The 16657-nt window shown below is 32.9% G+C and overlaps 2 protein-coding genes across 5 annotated transcripts in view; one reads left to right on the top strand and one right to left on the bottom strand.

The window, feature by feature from the left end:
- The window catches only part of Shal (Potassium voltage-gated channel protein Shal), a 216371-nt gene that overhangs the window by 91466 nt on the left and 108248 nt on the right, over nt 1–16657 (bottom strand). The window lies entirely within an intron of this gene.
- The window catches only part of LOC142230492 (uncharacterized), a 31396-nt gene continuing 23096 nt past the window's right edge, over nt 8358–16657 (top strand). For 2 of the 4 annotated variants that reach the window (XM_075301136.1, XM_075301134.1), the window contains exon 1: nt 8358–8511. The gene's annotated coding sequence lies outside the window, so the exon portion shown is untranslated. The remainder of the gene's footprint in view (nt 8512–16657) is intronic. The other 2 variants (XM_075301137.1, XM_075301135.1) reach the window with 1 other exon arrangement.

The following is a 16657-nucleotide window of genomic DNA, read 5'->3' as shown; positions in this document are numbered from 1 at the left end:
TCTGCCGAACACCAAAAAGTGTTTTCGCGGTGGTTTATCCTGGTTGGTAACATTTCTAATAGTTTCAAAGCATATCTAAGGAGTTTTATAGTACACTGAAATGCCGTTTGGACTGGGCTGTAAAAACGAGGTCCCTTGTAATTGAGCTAAACATGGAATCAGGCAGTACTCAGTAATAAGAGGAAAGTTGACCACTGTGGTGTCATAATTGCCTGAATAGTAAAAGAATGCCACAATACAAACTTTGCTTCCACATCCACCGTATACTAGAGGTGTACACGTGAGTAATATTTTACTCACGCACACTCACAACGGAAAAATCTTACTCAGGCACACTCACGCACGATTTTGTTTGGTAGGTTTTACGCTCACGCACACTCACGAAAAGAAAATTCGTACTCACGCACGAAAATGTCGTGACTCACGAATAATTTTATGTGTAATTTGCCTGATGAACGTGTCTGAAATCATTAGCACGATTAAAATCGAGAGCGTTATTAAACTCTTAACAACGTAGTTGTCACTAAAATTGTAAATGAATTTAACTCTTAAGCGTTTTATGTTGATGAGCGCGATTATTTTCGTGAGCGTAGTTCATTACTCAAGCACACTCACGAAGATATTATTTTCGTGACTCACGCTCACCCACGACAATGTGGTTTGTAAATTACGTTCACGCACACTCACGTTGCCATGAACGTGACACACGACTCACGTGTGAGTCACGACAATTTCGTGTCACGTGCACACCTCTACCGTATACTACTATAAATTGATACGATAAGACAAGAGTATGAGATCCGGGAGCCACCGTGGTGCAATGGTTAGCATGCCCGCCTTGGATACACAAGGTCATGGGTTCGATTCCTGCTTCGACCGAACACCAACAAGTTTTCCAGCGGTGGATTATCACACCTCAGTAATGCTGGTGACATTTCTGAGGGTTTCAAAGCTTCTCTAAGTGGTTTCACTGCAACGCCGTTCGGACTCGGCTATAAAAAGGATGTCCCTTGTCATTGAGCTTAACATGGAATCGGGCAGCACTAAGTGATAAGAGAGAAGTTCACCAATGTGGTATCACAATAGACTGAATAGTCTAAGTGAGCCCGATACATCGGGCTGCCACCTAACCAAACCATGAGATCCGAAAAATGGTAAGATCTAATCATATCTAATTTCTATGGAAATAGATCTGAACAGATCTCAATATTGGCCTAGATCTAATGTCTTAGATATAATTGTATCTATCACTATATATAGTTTGATCTGATGTAAGATCTGGTAACATATGGAATTATATATGATTATATATAATTCCATCACATCATATCTGGGAATATCTGTTTATTTCTGAAGGGACCAATTTTGAGATCTAATCATATCTTATTAGATCCCCCAATTTTTACACGGGATGTTATCAATTATATAAATTTCACCATACTTTTTTTCAGCGTATTTTACAATGTTGGACATGGGTGTTGATAGTCTGTTTTGTCAAATGTTATCAGGATAATAGTGATTATTAGATTTTGTTTTCCACACACACACACACACACACACACACATGGACACACCAATTCAAAAGGATTTGTTAACACATATGCAAATCTCATATGTCCAACAGGGATCAGATGAACTGGTATATGTACATGTGTCTGTATGCGATATAAAGGATAATTATTAGCAGGCATACACACTTTACTAGTAGCACTCTAACCAAGAATTAGGTTACATTTGTGCTTTAATACATGAATATATGGGAAGAGCATCAACTTCAAAACCATGAGTATATGCGACTTTTCCCAGCATTTATAGGGAGGCAAAATATTGTGTTAATTACCGCTCAGGCCGAGAAAGGTAATTATATCCAAAGCATTTGTGAAGCCATAAAACGGCAATGTAGATATTTTCCAATATGCTAATAATTATCGGTTATATCACATCTGTAATTTTTATGGAAATTGTTGTTGTTTTTTAGAATATTTGACCAGGGAGCTCATATAAACATTTGCTTAAAATTATGAACTATATAAAAATCGAGCAATTGCTGAAATTAAAGAACAAAAGAACTTTTTGTTATTATCATAGCCTTTTATTATTACGATCTATATGTAGTTGTAGTGTATATATACACTACAACTACATACACGCAAAAAAATAAAACTTTTAGAGAACGGGTATAGCAAACGTTGTTCATTTTTACTTGCTCCTGGAAAACTGAATGTCAATATTTTGGTCACATATTTGCCTAGTGTGACCAAACCCCTAAAAATTAAAGGTTAATTGTTGTTTGCAAATCTTCAAATTTTCACTCTAACGGTTTAATTTTCTTTCCTCTAAAATAAATTGTCTCTTCTATGTTCATTGGGTAAAATAGGTTTTCTTCGTGTGTATTTTGTGGGAATCTAATATGCTTTTGCTTCGTTGACTCACACATTTATCAAAACAAGAAAAAACTTTTCCAAACTTTCTAAACTTCTCAGTTTCCCCATAATTTGTAATATCAACAAAATCAATATTAATAGACTTGAATTGGTTCTGTTATAATCAGTTCAATTCTTAAACAGCAAACGATAGAGATTTTTTTTGCACTCTGCAAAAGTTAGAAAAGGCTCATTTAAGTAAAATGATTTAATTTGATAGTCAACCAAGAACTAGTCACTATTGATACTTTACTGAAGAGTTCAATGTTCATCCAAATTTTCTAAAAAATCAAGGAAAATTCTCATGAATAAACCTTGACTCAGAACAAGATTTGTGAATAAAATTGATTTTATTTGTGCTTCTAATGTCAAAGAATAATTGAAAATAGAAAAAAAAATAACTCAACATAGGTTAACCATGTCTGTTGCCATTATTTCAGGTGGTTAGACATTGCTAGGTTCAATGCCGTTTATTTGCTACTTGAAGAAGTGGTTCATTGATCTCTCTCACTAACAAGAAGGCTAACTACTAAGCACTTCAAATCGTATACCCTCTAAAAATACTTAACTGCAAATATATTTTGTGAAATCATTCCACCACCTTGACGGTATTTCGAGAAAACTCAAGAATATAACGAACATAAATCGTGAATTAAATTTTGCCACAAAACAAATTAAAAATTCAAAATCAAAGATTTTCGAAAATATTTCTAAATCACCAAACAACGATGGTAATTGCAAGTGTAACATGAATTTCCAGATTTGTAAGCTTCATAGATTTTTACTATTATTTTATTAGATGACAGATACTGGAAATTTATTTGAAAATTTAAATTACATACTAACTTTGGACTAATACGCGGACTAAGAAGTGATTTGAAAGAATAAGAAAAAAATAGAATCACATTAAATCAGAGCACTAGACGTTTTAGTTTCCCATCAGGCCAATACAAATTCAAACCCCAGTAATTTATGTTTGTCCAAGCTTTGAGTGAAGTGCCTCCATGGTGTGGACATAGTTTTTGTGTAGCTTAAATAAAGTCACACAAATTAACACTTTAAACGCCAGCATTGTGACGGTAAACGTATTCGAAACGATTTGGAATGCATTTTGCTCTGAATCACAAACACTTTTAATTTATTCGAATAAATAATTAATCGAATTTAGTCTTGCTATACCCTAAACTACAATGTCGCCTGGATTATAACAATGTTGATCTGCGTAAAAATATATTAAGGAGATCACGAAGAGAATTTTCTCGAGGAACATGGGGCATTGTTTTCTACCGAAGCATATAGATGCGTGTCAAAAACAGATCCATAATTTCCGAAATAATAAAATGGTTTCGACATAATAAAATTTCCGAGATAATAAAATGGTTTCTTGAAAATTATTTGGGTTGATCATATCCCTTCTCTGGATGTAATACTAACTCCAACCTTCACACGCAAAAAAATAATTCTTTCCTCCCAAACGAAATTTAAGACAAGCAAAGTTCGTTTCTCATTTGCTTTTCGCTGTAAGGAAGTGTATTTGGAAGAAAAGTATATACTTTTTGTGATAAACGTTTATTCTTTTGCAGGAGGTAAAACAATTTCATAAAAACTAACTCAAAAAAAAAAATGTTTTCTTGCTAATTGCATTTTCCCTCAAATCTTTCTCACATCCACGAGGTTTTTTAGTTCTTAACACCTTTTCCTGTTGTTAAGGGGAATCTGCCCCAGTACTTCGTTTCCCAATAGATTACAAACCAAAACGAAGAAATAATTCTTGGAATCTTTATTTCAACGCTTACGATTAAAATTCCTAAAATATATTCATTACATTAATTCATGGCTCATTAATAATTTTTTATATACAAATTACGCACTTTTTTGGTTAGGAAACTAAGTAAGAACTTCATATAAGGTTACGACACAGCGTCCTTCTATCCTCTTTAACAATTAAAGCGCAAACTTATGTTACTGGCGCTTGGAATTTTCTTTCGTTAATAAAAAACAAATATAAATTCTAATATGGCTAACTACTCAAACAAAAAGAGTGATTCTCAAATATAATGTTTATCGATAACTTTGTATACGAGACTGGCAGTGGTGTCAACACCTGTAATACCAACAATGTAGAAGAAATTATACGATTTTATAAATTTTTAAATTTTTTTTTACCTTCCGCCTGGACGGAGAATCGAACCGCGGACCATGCACTTTGTAAGCCAACACACTAACCACTGAGCTATGTACCTGTTATGGTCATCAATAGATAAATATCCATATAAGTTATATTTATATAGCATAGCTTGCGGCGCCCACGAACCGAATAAACAAAGTTTATTTAACAGAAACAAACATTTTGTTTGGCACCGTGGAGCAGTGGCTGCTACGTCCGACTTGCATACCAAGGGTCGTGGGTTCGATCCCTGCTTCGACCAAAGTTTTTTTTTTTTTTTTTTACATATATTCCAGATATGTTCGGAAGATTCCGAAAAAATGTTCAACATTACATTGTAGTATATTAAATTTTGAACTGTAAAATGTGTCTTATTAAAGACCTAAAGTCAGAAAAGAACAGTGTTTTATATAAACGAAATGGACTGTGTTGTTGTTTCAAAAATAACTTTTTTTATTGAAGAAATAAAAATTTTATAACAAACGAAGTTTTTTGGTGATAAAAGTTTACAATTTTCGAAGCAACTCAAAAAACTCTAACAAAATAAAAACGTTTTCGGTACACGTTTTTTTTTCTTTGCGTGTACATGCATCTTGATCTTCTGAGAATCTATTCCCGATACACTCTTTAGGTTGGGTTAGGTGGAAGCCCGATATATCAGGCTCACTTACACGCAGAGAAGTTCACCAATGTGGTATCACAATGGACTGAATAGTCTAAGTGAGCCTGATACATCGGGCTGCCACATAACCTAACCTAACCTAACCTACACGCAGAGAAGGAATATGATCACCTCAACCATGTTTCAAGAGCAAAATGTTATTTTTGGATGGTGACCATGTAACATGTTTATGGCAAAAATGTTCTTTTCTCGCCAAAAAATAATATGCTTGCCGAAATCAGACACATAACCTCCGAGAAAATAACATGGTTGCGACAAACATGTTAAATGGTCACCATTCAAAAACAACATTTTGCTCTTGAAACATGGTTGAGGTGATCATATTCCTTCTCTGGGTGTATACTATTCAGTTCATTGTGATACCACAGTGGTGAACTTCTCTCTTATCATTGAGTGCTGCCCGATTCCATGTTAAGCTCAATGACAAGGGACCTCCATTTTATAGCCGAGTCTGAACGGCGTTCCACATTGCAGTGAAACCACTTTGAAACACTCAGAAATGTCACCGGCATTGCCGAGGTGGGATAATCCACCGCTGAAAAATTTTTGATGTTCGGTAGAAGCAGGAATCGAACCTATGACCTTGTGTATGTAAGGCGGGCATGCTAACGATTGCAGTGGCTCTCTAGCCCTAATATACATATGTCTATCTATCTATTGGTTGTCGGCAAGCTAGAGGTCATATTATCTTATACAAACTGCGTGATTTTTGTTTCCCTTATCACTGAGTGCTGCCTTGAAACTTGGAAACATTCAGAAATGTCTACAACATTACTGAGAGGGGATAATCAATCACTGAAAAAATTTTAGTTGTTTGGAGCTATACGGTACAGCCCAAGCCGTATTCCCACGATTTACGTAAATTCTCTCCAGTTGGCCAGTCAAATGTTGAAAATGTTGATTTTTTATCCACAATTCCCATGTACCCAGTGAAGGAATATTTTCACCCCAAATATGTTTCAGAAATCAGATACATAATTTTGAGAAATTGTTATATAAAAATAAAATTTTTAGAAAACTTTCTATAGAAATAAAATTTTTATTGTTGTTTTTGATCTCAGTTTAAAACCATGCATTGACTAAACTACAAGTGTAGCTTAACCAAAAGAAGAAAAAAAAAAACTTTTTGAAAAAATTTCGTTCATGTGTATTATTTAGAGTGGCGGTCAAGTGTGTATTGTTCCTTACTCTGAAAAAAAAATATTTACGTGATACTAAAGTTTACACAACCTAAATTTTAAGTCGCGTCATTTACAAAATATTAACAACAAATATCTTTAAAATAATGAAAATAATATTAATGAGAATAAAGTTTATAATCTTTGTTTATAATAAAAAGTTTATAAGCTGATAGCCTAAGTAGCTAATGCTATATTTTTCTCTATTATTCTTATATTTACTATAAGTTTAATAAATAAATAAATAAAAAGTTTATAATCTTTTTAGGATACAAATTTTGGAAATTTGCGACCCTCCGTTAAAGTTGTATGTCTTTGAACTAAGGCAAATTTTAAATTAAAGAAACACATTTTTGATTTTAAAAAAATTGTCATTAAATTAACTGAAATATTTAGGGAGCCACCGTGGTGCAATGGTTAGCATGCCCGCCTTGCATACACAAGGTCGTGGGTTCGATTCCTGCTACGACCGAACACCAAAAAGTTTTTCAGCGGTGGATTATCCCACCTCAGTAATGCTGGTGACATTTCTGAGGGTTTCAAAGCTTCTCTAAGTGGTTTCACTGGAATGTGGAACGCCGTTCGGACTCGGCTATAAAAAGGAGGTCCCTTGTCATTGAGCTTAACATGGAATCGGGCAGCACTCAGTGATAAGAGAGAAGTTCACCACTGTGGTATCACAATGGACTGAATAGTCTAAGTGAGCCTGATACATCGGGCTGCCACATAACCTAACCTAACCTAACTGAAATATTGAATCTTTAGATATAAGATAAAAACGCTTCAAATATAGGTTAAGTTTTATTTTGAGGAATTAGCCTCTTTGGTTTAAAGTTTTTTTTTTTTTTTTTTTTTGGAATTAAGAAAACTTTTTTTATTTTGGAGTGTCCAATATAATTTGGATTTTTAAACTGGCTTTTGTTTGTACGCTAATAGCTTTATTAATATACCGCGAAAAGGGAATGAAAATTCGATAAATGAAATATGTATAATAATTTTAATTTTATAGGTCCCTGAAAAATGTCTTTATTTTAAAGAAGTCGCATCTCTGACTCGGAATCAATACCAACATTCTTAAGGGAAAGTCAAAATCTTTGGATCTCACTTTATTTGTGTGTAGAATAGGTGACGAAACAAATATTTTTCCTAACCTAATTTTTATATAACTTAAACTTATTTTTCATGTTTATGTTCATTTCGACGAATTCGGATGTCCTCAAATACGTAACGCAATTTTGAGAATTACCTCTATAGTCAATACTTCCTAGTGACATAGACCACCAAGCAATTTTGTCCAAAAACGGTTAAGGAAAAAATCACCAAATCTAGTGTGGTTCCCCCTTCTCCCCAGGCCAGAAAGTAAAACTGAAAAAGACAGCAACAACAACCACATTAAAATCAATATGAAACAGAAACGAATGTGGATGCAAGTCTCAGTTGGTCTAAAATGGATTACACACAACACCACCATCTAACGCAATTGTAAACTGCATTTGACGCTTGTTGTGCATTAAAGTTGGAGTGTGTGTGTGTATGCGTGATGTGGTGTTGCATTCATGTTTGCCATTACACTGCTGGTTAACGTAGTTGCAACAACCTAATATGTGTGTTACGTGTGTGTGTGTGTGTGTTTGGTTGCTGGTGTTATTGTTATTGCTTTATATTTTTGTGCAACTTTATGTTGAATGAATTGAGTGGACGTTGTAGCCAGCTAAACTGCTGTCGACGTGTATTCGAATGAGATGGAAGGGGGTTAATTTTTGGTTAAAACTCCTAACGGGTTGGTTAGGTTGGGCCTAGCTCGTTGTGTAGTCTTGTTTGTTGCATTACCGCTAACTTTGGCGTATGTTGGCCGAAAGGCCTATTGCAAGCATTACAGCCCAGGCGCATGATCAGTTGCGGTTTTTACTTTCATTTGAGCGGTTCTTTTTCGAATAAACACCTCTGGCTTGGGATATAAGAAACGAATTTTTAAATATAGAAAATAGTTTTATGAAAAGTATTAATATTTTGAAAAGGGTTTTAATACAAATATTTTGGAAAATCGAAAGAAAATGAAATGTGAAATCAATTAATTTTAAATATTATATTTTTCCACACCAAAACCAATCAATAAATATTACATAAAAAATAAATATCTGAAAGATGTTAAACATGTCTTATGTAATCTAAAACGAAAGAAAATATTTTAAGTGTGGCAAGTGCTGGTAGCTTTCGATAATAGAAGCTATTACTATTGAAAACATGTTTGAAACCAAAAAAGAAAATCCAAGAAAAAAAATGTTGGCTAAATGAAGTGATTCATTCCAGAAAATGATGCAATTTAATGTGTAATAAAATATTGAGCAATAGTTAAAAGATATGATTTTTTTTGAAAAAATATCAAAAATAACTGCAACTAAAGAATTCATAAAAACTAAACCGAAACTTTAAATAAAAAAATCAATCATACGCCAGAAGTAAAAAAAAAATTAAATTAATGTGCAATAGAAATCACAATTAAAAAAATATCAAAAATAACTGCAATTCGAGGGTTCATAAAAACTTCACCGAGACTTTAATAAAAAAAATCAATCATACGCCAAAAATATACAAGCATTTAAATGCTGTGAAGTGAAGGACGACGGTATTTAATATTATTACCTTAGGAAGAAAACCTAAATTGCGACTTTTTTTGTTTAAAAGTAAAAATAATATTTAATTTTTAAAGTTTTTTCCAACATTGTGAAATATAAATAAAATATGTAATATGCCGTAATCCGAAAAAAAATCTTACGACACACAATCGCAATTATTGCGATTAAAACTTAAAACTTGTTTTTAATTTTTAAAGTTTTTGTTCAATATTGCATTTATGCTGCATTACAAAAATGTAGTGCAATAAATCCAAACAGAGTCTTACAGCGTACCTTGAAATCGCAATCGTTGCGTTAAAAACTTTGTCTAAGCGGTTCTTTAAAAGTAACAACAACCAGTTCATTATTGTGGCCAATTTTTGTAAGACTTTTGAAGAGCACGGATTTTCAGACCGATGAAAATTGGGTTGTGTTGACACTCAAGCCTATAGATCGAGGTACAATGAAGTACCGATGATATCAACAATAATTTCTTAAAACTCGCTTAACAAACTTTCAGTTATTTTCCATGAGTACCAAAAATGTTCCTCTTTCTGTATATCGGTGCCTTGATCGGATATGTACTTAGCCTAAAAAAAGAGAACTCCCAGAAAAGTTTCACCAATTGAAGGTGTGTTATAAAGCTAGGAAAAAGCGAGTTTCAAAAGTAACAACAGGGGCATGCTCGTAAAAAACTCGTCCATGAGACCCTTTCAGAGCAGTGATTGACTCTGTTTAAGAGCAAAGAAACCAGTTGTGCAATTTTAATGGCAAATTTTCCACTTTTTTCTTTTTCTTTTTATACTGCAGTATAGTTTATGAGGTTCGACTCTAAAGCCATATGATCGGTGTCATAACAAATAATTTAAATAAAATGTCGAAAGCTAGAATTGTAAGCACTTTTTCCTTCTCATACCATGCAAACATGTATTCCACCTGAAAGTATGCAAAGAAAATGTTCTATGTTAAGTTAACCAAGATACTCCCCTAAATTGACAACAGTACACTCAAAAAAAAGTTTACTTGGACCTTCCTTTAAGGATTTTGGTATTGATTCCGAGCCAAAGATGTGGCTTCTTTAAAATAAAGACATTTGTTGGGGACCTTCCTGGCTTTAAATCTAGGATCGATAAAAATAAAATTTGAAACAGATCTCATTCATCGAATTTTTATTCTCTGTTTGTGATATATTAACAAAGGTATTCATGTACAAACAAATTCCAGTTTCAAAATCCAAATTATGCCAAGTACTTCAAAGTAAAAACTGTTTTCTTAATGCTAAAAAAAAAACTTTAAACCAAAGATGCCCTTACTTCAAAGATCTACAACTTCAACAGAGGGACGCAAAATTTCAAGATTTGTGTCCTAAATTTAATGAAAAAAAATGTTTGAAGCAAGGATTATAAACATTCTTTTAATTAAAATGTCATTATTTTAAAGAATTTTGTCCTTAGCATTGCCTAAATTTCGAGTCTGTAACGGCTCTCACACTGGATCCTAACTTCTACTGACCATTGCTACCGAATGTTCCGACCTTGCTCAGTGGAGGGGGGGTGTTCTTGTCGCCGAAGCTAGATCCCAGCCGCTTACACCAACAATAAAATTTTAATGGTAGCATACACTTTTTTTTTTTTTTGTTTTATAATGACAAACCTAGTTAGCTATTTAAAAGAAAACGGAACCGGTCCCGGAAAATGGATATCTAGGTGTCATTGATATCCGATCGGTTATCCCACCCTGCCTTGCCGACCAAGATGTTTGTCAGCCCTAACGACACTCTACACGCTCAAACCTTCAATTCCGAAAATTAAACGCAAATACTTTAATGATAATATTGCATATTTTTAGGAATCATTATATTGACAATTATTTCTAGATCAACAAATAAATTAAAGGGGAACTAAAAATTATGTTAAATTGCAAAAAGTGGCCTATCTCAATATTTTAAAATTCTAATACAAGAAAACAAATCAGAATTAGTTGAATAATCTTAAATAATGAAAATTCCCATCATCCATAGATATATAACAAATTAAGAAGAAGAAAAAAAAAAAAAAACAAAGATTCTTTAATACTCACGAAATTATTTGAGTTGCTCAGCCAACAAGCGCTTGTGGACCAGTATTTGAGTTACAGTTTCTTAATATAACTTGAAAAGAATAATTTAAATTAAGAGTATATACATATATAGATGAGTAGGTTTGCGGTCTCCATAGTATTTTCTGGAAAACGTTGATCTATATTGATTGTAATTTTTCAAAGTGTAGGCCAGACAGGGCTCTAGAAATAATTTCCTTATATATGATTTTCTTTTGATACCCGGATTCTTTGTTGCTTCATGTAATTTATAGCGAATTGCGATATTTAGGTAAATTTGGGATATTTATGCCGCATTAATTGCCATTTTGAAAGCCTTTTTTCTTTCACAATCCAATTTAATTGTGCGTTTCAGCCATGTCAAAATTCCATATGCCAATTTTGCAATCTGTGGGATAGTCATCCCACAGACCCAAAAGATCTGTGTCCAAATAACAGCCTTGTCCAACTTCCTGTGATTTAATGATGTCAAACCAATATTCAAATTTAAAAAACTTAAAGGATTTCGGCTAAAAGTCCTAAAATTTAAGTACAGAGAGATTTTCGAAGTTATGCAGATAAAATGAATATTAGTTTAATTTTGACATAATTTCCAAAAAAAACTATTTCAGAACCCAGCCAAAAAACGTCGCCAAAAAGTAGTGAAAATGTTCTTTTTGGATCCCGAAGTGGAGCGAAATTGGCGTAGAAGCGATGAATTGAAAGTCCACCACAGCCGTTGCATTGAATTTGCATCATTGGTTGCGGAATTCTCCCTTAACATTGAGTGCTGCTCAATTCTATGTTAGGTTCAATGCCCATTTCTATATCCGAGTATTCAAAGACAACTTAGAAAAACTTTTATAAACTTTTAACACAGACCTATCATGTCTAAGCTTTTAACCACGCGTTCTTCATAAACATAGCTTCCAAATTATGGGATTTATTATAATCTTATTTATGTTGGTTTAATGGCATTGCAGTGGTTTAAATGCTAGCCAATTATCTCGAAAATTCCAAAACAACTTTTGATTTGCCTCTTCTCAATTGACACACAAATTAAAACTCAAGTTCAACTTTGTCAATCACAGACATATCACTATTAAAAGACCATTCATATACATCGGTTAGCTCTAGGGTTTTGATATTTACATAAATATTAAAAGTTTTAATAAATATATGTTTTTTTGTTTGTATACATTCACAATTCAAAGGTTCAACACAAAAAAAAACTGATAAAAAATATGAAAAGCCACAAAAAAGCTATAATTATTTCCTATCAACTAAAAAACTTGTGGAAAAAAGTGTGGAAAGCAATATTTTTTGTTATGTAAGCACATCCTTCTGTCACACATTTCATGGACATACCCAAAAAAAAAAAGCTACCACACCAAAAAAACCAAACCCAACTACAATTTTGGTATTGCATAACAGTTAAGGATTTTTGAAATTTTTGCATATCAAAAGATATTGTCACTCTTCATACCGTTGCATTCCATTCCCCTCCGTTACTGTAACAAAATACCAGCGCCTATAGGCAAAGCAGCCATTACATTCCCATGATAATGAATAGCGAATGGTATGTGTAGATGCATGCATGTGGTCTCTTCATTTGCATGTGTGTCTTTGAAGGAAATACCAACACAGCGTCAACAGAGAAATGGTATTTTCGTGAAATCTCAAACATGTCTATTACCGGATATGACTGACAACAAGCAATAGAGCAGTATCCAAAATTAAACCACAAAAGACTTGTGGTTTGAGCAGATAAACCGACACAGGATATTGCATTAAAAATAATATAGAAAAACATTTAAAAGATTTGTGGAATTTAGTCCAAAGTAAATTGACGCATTTTAGTGTATAATGGATTATTTACCATCAGCGATCAGTTGTAAAATTTAACTGATGGATGTCAAAAAGTTACTGTGAAAAACTAAATTGTAAAATATGAAATAAAAGATACAAAAGCAAATATATCGTTCAAGGGCGTGAGTGAAAAATAAATCGGTTTGGGAATTAAACTCTCAAGATTTAATTCTGGCTCATATACCAATTACTGCAATAATTTGAACAAGTGGCATTAATTTGGCTGGTAAATCATATACTGCTTGCAAAATGTTGTGAGTTATGTGAATTGGCTCTCAGTCATTTGAATTCGTCATGAGTCACGGGAATTGTCGTGAGTGTTAGATTTTAAAAATTGTTCGTGCGTGAATACGACTTTTTATTTTGTCGATGTTGGTGAATGTGGGCTGCTGCCATATCAAATATTGAGCGTGAGCTTGCGCGAATAAAGATTCATGAATGATAAGCTGCTAAGATTTCCTTTAGCCCCCACAAAGCTGTGCGGAAGTCTATATTCTTGAGTCGAATACCTGGCAATGCCCCATAAATCAGTGGCAAAGAGGTCAAAAGGAACACGCAGAGAAGGAATATGATCAACTCAAACAAGTATTAAGGGCACAAAGTTATTTTTGGACGGGGGACATGGAACCATGTGATATGTTTGTTTTTTTGGGACAAAAGTATTCCATGTTCAATACCCATATTATTCTTTCGTAACATATTTGAGGTTATCATATTCACTCTCTATGTGATATGCACACAAAAAAATTTCACGAAAATTTTTCCAATTAAAATTTTAATTGAGTTTTAAAAAATATTCAATTAAAAATTTAATTGATTCAACAAATTTTTTAATTGAAACAAAAATCAATCACAAAAATAATAGTATCAATTAATTTTTTAATTGGATCAATTAATTTTTTAATTGACTGTCAATTAATTTTTTAATTGATACTATCATTTCTGTGATTGAAGACATTTCAATTAAAAAATTAATTGGATCAATTAATTTCGTGATTGAATCGGAAAAAAAATTCTTTGTGTGTGATTAATAGTAGTTGCGATCCTTTTGTGGACAGCACAAGGTTTATTAACAAGTCCAATACGCGAGAATATCTTCTTTTTGTCAACCACAGTTATGGCCAGAAAATTGACCACCATATATGTACCGGATCTCTCGTTTAAAAAGGATCTAACCTAATTGGCAGATACTTTATATGATAGGACTCTAATATTACACAGTCCCAGCAAAAAAAAGCGTCGCCAAAAAAGTAGTGAAAATGTTCTTTTTGGATCCGGAAGTGGTGCAAAATTGGCGCAGAAGCGATGATTTTAACATGAGCTTGTCATAGGACGGATGTCCACCGTTTCAACAGTTTCACTGAATTTGTATCACTTCTTAAGGTGTGATGCGAATCGAGTGATTTGGATGTGAATAAACAATTTTTTTTTATATTTTGACGAATAAATAATTTTTAAAATTTTTTATGATTTTTAATGCATCGCTTTTCTGGAACGTTTGACATTAAATATTTTTAAAAATTCGCAATTTTTCTAGCAAGAATTTAGCATTTTTTTCGGCAAAATTTAAATAAATTGCACTATTTTATTAATTTTTAATCTGTTTTTAACCCACTGGAACAATAAAATTTTAATTTTTCCATTAAAGATATGAAAAAAGCGAGTTATAAAAATTGACTCGAACGAACTTCCTGTGCAGTTAAAATAAAGATCATCTTTGGGAGGACTTTTTGGAAGTGCTTTTAAAGTTGTGCCTTAAGAAGAACTTGCAAATTTTTGTGCTGGGGTGCTACATTTTTACCATTTTTTCTCAAAATTATTTTAAAAATCAATGCCCCTGATTTTAATATGTAAGAAAACAAACTTTTTGTATATACAAATATTTTTTTTATCATTGCTTTCAGTTCATAAAGATTGTTTTTATGGCTAATATTTGCTGTTTTGGAAAATTTACTGTAACTCTTCAGGGAATTTTCGGAAAATAAAATTTCTATATCTTAAATTCTGACTAACTACATTTCAATTCATTTAGCCTGAATTCCCCAAGTGTAGCAACGCAAACAAGCATCTCCCAAACTTCGTTATCAATGTGCCCCCATTCAAATGAAAAATCAATAAATGCATTACCCATTTTATTTTTCTTTTTTTGCTTGTCGCTGAACCGGTATGGCCCGTATATTGTGCAGCATATTGTGTAATTTTAGCCACCGTTAATGTAATTTGGTTTTCATGTAGTCTTGCCATGCATCATCACTTTCAGATTATAATGCAGCTCAACAGGCCACTGTCGAGTAGTTGGAGGTTGGGAAAATAGCAGTTTGTTTGGCATAGTCCAAAAGACTGGATACAATTGCTATAAATTCGCACAACATTGATTAAAAGCTTTGTACAACTTTAAATCCAAAAAAAAAACACACATTTGGAAGTTTTTGTTGAGATGCTTTTTGGCCAACCCAAATAACAAAACTAGAGCTACATATTGATAGCCATTGTTTGGATGGGGATTTTTTAGTGGCTATGTAACTTTCAGTAAATGGCCAACTAGCTGAAATAGCTAGCAAATGTCTAAATAATTCAGTGCATCCGGGGTGTTTTTTCGAACAGTCAGCGGCTTAAACTTTTAAATACTATTTTTAGTTATTCTATTGAATTGGTTACTCTCAAAATATAAGAGTACTTGAGACAATTTAATAAATAACTGCAACTATTCTTGGCCACAATTGTTAATGGATTTGTATGATTCGAACAACTTTTTGGTTAGAGACAGTAATTTTTAATTGCAGAAACTTAAATCATAGACTGTGGACTATTAAAATTAAACCTATTAGATGATTGTTATACTCAAACACACTAAGAAACTAATGTATTGCAATATAAATATGAATATAAAAATATTAAATCAGCTTAATGGGTGGGTAAATATGGAGATATAGACCATTTCATGTGTGGTAGTAATGGACTCGATTTTCAAGTGGATGGGATATGTGCAACCTATCTTGGGAATTGGTTTAACAGAGGCTACACCTATTTAAAGTCCAAAATGGTTGATATTTTGTTTCATTCGGAAGCCACTGTTATTTCAAAAGACCTATAGACTGACGGGCTCGTGTTTACGTATTTAGAATTGCAATTGTTAATCCATCTACAATACACGTGCAGGACAAAATTATAATGCCCTCTAAGATCAAAAACTAAAACAAAATTAATAATCTGCCAGGCTACAATAAATATTTTAATCGATCACATCCGTAATCATAATATGATCCGGGATCAAAATTTACAAAACATATTACCTTAAGAAAAGAACTACAAGGTTCCATAACATGCCAAAAAGGTGGCACAAACATGTAAAAGATATAAAATTTAGTGGCAAAAAAACAGTCATAATTTCAAATATGTACCAAACTTGATTCTATAATGGCACAATGGTAATCCTGGTCAATTGTAGCACTTCAATCTACAAGAAAAATTGTTTGTGTCCTTCTTAAAAACTAACTTAGATGATTTAGTTTATTGTGATCATAGAAAATATATATCATAGGAATGTTGTTCTTGTGAAATTGGCATAAATATTTGATTCAAACATACTAAAATGTATTCCCTATATTAACCAACGTCTAGATTTATTAGCTAATGCCTCAGTTGCC

The sequence above is a fragment of the Haematobia irritans genome, chromosome 3 (assembly GCF_050003625.1).
Source record: "Haematobia irritans isolate KBUSLIRL chromosome 3, ASM5000362v1, whole genome shotgun sequence".
NCBI classification, from domain to species: domain Eukaryota; kingdom Metazoa; phylum Arthropoda; class Insecta; order Diptera; family Muscidae; genus Haematobia; species Haematobia irritans.
This window is presented reverse-complemented; position numbering and strand designations above follow the sequence as displayed.